Genomic DNA, 5,291 nt, shown 5'->3' on the forward strand with positions numbered 1-5,291 from the left:
AATCCCAATTACAGATTGACATCTTCCAAAGTGATTGTGCACTCTCCACATGGAATATTTAATGTGTGCGTCTCGGGTCTCCACCTCTCAATCAAAGCACTGGTAAGTTTCGGGTCCAACTTGCATCCCCAGCCTACCGTCGCCACGTGACAAAAACCCGCTTCTCGTAGGTAATTCTCTACCAACGGTGATGGAGGACCATGCATATTACGGATATAGCATTCCAATATCCAATCTACAGACTTTTATAACAAATAATAAATTAATAATTATTTAAAATTGTATAAATAAAAAAATCTGAAATAATATTTAAAAAATAAATTTAACACTTACCATTTTTATTTGTTCGACGGATATGTGCTTGTTATCAAGACAAATCAATTCTCCGGCAATTCCTAAATTTGTACAAATTTTTACGATTTAAAAAAAATTAAAAAATTAATTTTTTTAAAATAATTAAAAATAGGGATTTAAGAGAAATTTGAGAGCAAATTGAGAGCAAATTGAGAGCAAATTGAGATTTGAGAGAAATTTGGAAGGAAATTGAGAGCAAATTGAGAGGAAATTGAGAGGAAATTGAGAGAATAATTGAGAAAGGATTAATTTGTGAAAAAAAATGAAGGAGTGGGGGGTATTTATAGTTTTTTTTTTACCGCTGGGGGGCCAACGGTCAAAAACTGACTGTTGGTATTGTTCACGAGCGGGGAAAATGCGTCCCAAGGGACGCACTGACGTGGCAGGAAAAGGCGTCCACGTAAGCGCGCTTTCTATCCACGTAAGCGTGCTGAAGTGGACGCGCTTTTACGGTTAGGGCCCATTCCGGTAAATAATTATTTATCGGGCCCATTTCAGTAATTATTTTAAAAAAGGGCTTTTAATGGTAATTTTCCCGGATGTTTGGTATTTTTGCACATCAATGGCTGCATAAGAGACGCAAGTTTTTTTTTAACCTGTAAAAAACCAAATACAGATTCTCTCAGTTTAGGATTGCAAGTATGTACTAGCAAACAATGAAAAACAAAACCCACTACTTTCTTCATCCTGCAAACCTGGCTATGCATAATGGTACATCCCCCAGAAAATCCAGAGTTGTGTAATCCAACACTGTTATGTAATCAAATGCTAGTTTTTTTTTCCCAATACAACTCTTAAGGTTTTCTATATATTGGTACCATCAATGTACTGTAACATTTCTAATGAGTTTGGTTTTAGCAGTTCATATGTCTAATTGTTTTTCTCTTAATTTCTAAAATACAAATATTGTAGAAATTGTAAAATGAATTGATTGCAATCTTTTTTGGCATTAGTTCAACAATTTGATAAATTAACAAAACTTTTTAACTTAGAATTGATTGGATAGTGAGAAAGTGAGGGAGAATTTTTTGGATTCCTAACAAAAGAAAGAAAGAAAAAGATGAAGTCATATGTGGCAACGCATTATTGATCAACATTGTCATGTCAGCAAAAAATTAACAACGTTAGTCTCAGATACCAATATAGTGGATGAAAAAAAAGTTCGGGTACCAATCAGGGACAAAAAAATAAGTATCAATCTGGGAGAAATAAATAAGTTCAGGTACCAATTTTATATTTAATTTAAATATTTAAATATAATGATATTGTATATTAAAGGATTCAAATGTTGATGATGTTATTATTGAAACTTTAATTAAAAGTATAAAAAAACCAAGCAAATGGATTAATAAAATTTTAATGGTAAATTAGAAATGATGGTGACATGCTATATAGTTTATCAAAAGATATATTAATAAAACTTGAGCTTGTAAACCCCTTCATTAACATTCATTATTAAATAAATGCTTAAACATTTCAAATATTTGAAATATTCGCATTTAATAGATAAAATATAAAGATGTGATAGTAAAAACGTGGTAGATACATGAAAATTTGATCATATTCATATCAGACGGACCCAAGTCCCCGACTAACATAATTCCCTTAATAGCAAAGCCAACTAAGCTGTTTCGTTTACAGTAAGCTCAACTCCTTTTTCTGAAATCTTCTTTCCATTGAATTCACCATCTTCTTCTTCTTCTTCCTCTGTAACCTCTTCTAATGGTTTGTAAGTATAAAGATAAGCACAAATTATGTAATAAATGAGATTCAGGACTTGGATCCCACTAACAAGCCAATAATAATATTCAAGCTTTCCCCTGTTCAGATTCCTATCTGGCAACCAGTTACTGTTTTCACCTGTGTATTTATGAACAAGCGAAACCAGCAATGTCCCAATGTAATTCCCCATGGAAATGGCTGTCCAATACAGGGCTGCCGCCGTGCTTCGCATGCTTTCCGGCGACTGGTCGTACAGGAACTCCAAGTGTCCAACTGACATGAAAACTTCGGCTATGCCGTGGAGGCAGAATTGAGGGACTAACCAGAACACACTGATGGGAACTATGGCTTTGGGATCATCCAGCAAGTTGTGATGGGCTGCGACGGATTTCCTTTTGATCTCGATGAACGATGAAACGATCGTGGCCACGATGTTGATGACAAAACCGATTCCCATTCGTTGTAAACACGTGACGCCGGAAGGGTGTCCAGTGAACCGTCTTGCGAGCGGAACGAAGAGGCGTTCATACAAGACTAGGCCTGAGAGCGTTGTTAGGATGCCAAAGATGGACAGACTTGCTGGTGGGATTTCGAATGATTTCGATAAGTGTCGGTCCATGGTTCGAGCTTGTTGGATTACGAAGCTATGCAGGTGTGAAGATGAGGTGACGAGTAAAATCCCAGCAGCCCAAATTGGCAACATTCGGATGATAGTTTTAAGCTCTTCGACCCTATGGACTGTGACTAACCTCCATAGATTAGGTGGGTTGGAACTTACAGACTCGGATTCTGTCACTACCGCCGCTTTGTCTAACCATCTGAAAACTAAGATCGAATAAGCAATTCAAGCATTCGAATACGCTTAAATATCGGACACAAATAAAGAACCATGGCTTACTTGTATTGATCTGTATGAACTAGTCTTCCATGAAGAGAAATGGCTGCATCAACCTCCTTGTTCTGGTACAAGAGCTTGGGATTCTCTGGTGCAGTTTCCTTTCTTTTCTTAAAGGCTGCAACAATGACTTGAGCCAATCTAATCAATGGACTGCCACCTGGTTCGATTTTCTAATAAAGGGGTGAGCCTATAACAAAGGCAATGATTGATACGATCATGGCAATGGTTGGGATTCCAAGACCCCAACCCCAACCAACATTCTCTTGTACATAAACCACCACTGTCAAGGCAGTCAATGTGGCTAACCCCATGCTAAAATAGTACCAATTGAAGAAATTCCACTTTTTGGACCGACCCGTGATCATTTTGTCCGAGCCGAATTGGTCCGCGGCGAACGTTACAACACAAGGCCTAATGCCGCCGGTACCTAACGATGTGAGGAGAAGTGAAATGTACAATATCCACAGTTGAAACGTTGAAGCTTCCTGGCAGTTCTGTTGTGTCGGGCAAGGGGGCGGACGGAGCGACGGTAGCACTGCTGATAAGGTGATGCTAACCAAGCCCTGCAACAACAAGGGCAACATGATCCAACTTACTGAAAAACTAGTTTGTCAGTGGGGGATCCAAAATGAGTGCAAGGGATCGATACCAGTTCGTAAATGATGGAGCCAACGGTGATGGTCCAAAAGCGACCGGCGAATGAATCGGCAATCAAAGCACCGATGAGGGGGGTAAAGCTGGCAGTTCCACCAAAATTGGTGAGGGTGTTGGAGGCTTGAACCAGTGGCATGTTTAGTTCTTGAGTCAGATACGTTATCATGTTGCTATGGAATCCACTTGAAGCAAACCTATCACATATTTCATTTGCTGTCCAGATCAAATTTCCAATACAGTTAGTTTACGAATCCGGATTCAGTCCATGGGTAATGTAATAGTTAACAAATTGGGGATCTGAATTTCAGCTTTTAAGTTCTTTATAAGAAGGGTTATGCACTGAAATGAAAGGCTAGTTATTGCATTTCAACAGGAGTGTAGAGGCTAAAATACTTCACTGGCCATTATACTCGGAGCAAGATTGTATTATGCTCTTTTTATTTAAAAAATAGTTAAATTACAAAATAAATCGATCATTTTTTAATAGAAGTGACTAATTTGTTTATATTTTAAGTAGACGGACAAAACGTAATCTGATTACTAATATAGAAACCTTATAATACTTTTACCGGTGTAGAGGTATTTATGACTATGCCCGGGACAATGATATTTTTCTCTTCTAAATTCTACCATGTTTGTAAACAGTACCCATACAATTTTTTTTTAAAATATTTAATTATTTAACATATTTTTCTTCTATTAAGTCATTTTATTTTTAATAATCTACATTAAAATACGATATATTTAATTTTCAATATGAAAAATAAAATAAAAATGAACTAACTTTGCTCAGGTTTTGAATACCATAAGGATTTATGAAATGTGAAATAGAAAAAAAGCAAGGACAGAGAATGCGAACTAACCAAGAATGAATGGCATTGTTTTAATGCCACCAAGCTTCTTGTTGTTGAGCATGCTATCATCATCTTCTTCTTCAACAAGCTTGTTGGGGGTAGGCAAATCCATGGGGGCAGGTTTGTTGTCCATGGTGTTTTAGCAGCTACCAAAGGTACATATAGGGTGGTGTGGGTCGGCAGTGAGTATATTATGTGAATCAATGATGAAACCGACGAGAGAGGTTCAGTTGAGCTTGACTTTCCCTATCATAAGTGACGTCTGATCTTATGTCACAATTTTCGAGCTTTACTGCCTATTATATATATATATTGTCCATCAGCAACAGGAAATTCATATCTGCCTTAATTCCAATAATTAAGTATTTCTCACTGTTATTAATGGAGCGACTTCCAGATCTAATAATTACAACCTGTTAAGATTTGAATTAGATCGGTTAGCTAGAAAATCACAGTTTAATTGAAATTGAATTAAAAAAATTAATTAAACTGTTTTTAAATATTTTTTCTAAATTTTGATGATTTATTTAATCAAATCAGCGAATTAATGATCAACTAATTTGATTATCGGTTTAATTCTGTAAATTTTAGTTAAGATGATTTACGTTTACAATTATTTTTATAAGTTATATTCATAGTCATTTGATTATTAGTAATTTTTATCACTTGATTATAAAAGATTATAAAATAATTTTTATTATAGACTTTTTTTGTCACAAATTGTTAAATGACTAATGGAAAGATGGCATGTAAGCCTTTAAAATTTGATATAATAAAATTTTTGCCATTAATAAGTATATATTGTGTCA

The 5,291-nt window shown here is 35.7% G+C and overlaps 1 pseudogene; it reads right to left on the reverse strand.

Annotated features, from left to right (window-relative positions):
• Positions 1-1,828: 1,828 nt before the first annotated feature.
• On the reverse strand, positions 1,829-4,680 carry LOC105774896 (protein NRT1/ PTR FAMILY 3.1-like; annotated as a pseudogene).
• Positions 4,681-5,291: the final 611 nt, after the last annotated feature.

Source organism: Gossypium raimondii, chromosome 10 (genome assembly GCF_025698545.1).
Source record: "Gossypium raimondii isolate GPD5lz chromosome 10, ASM2569854v1, whole genome shotgun sequence".
Taxonomy (NCBI): Eukaryota; Viridiplantae; Streptophyta; class Magnoliopsida; order Malvales; family Malvaceae; genus Gossypium; species Gossypium raimondii.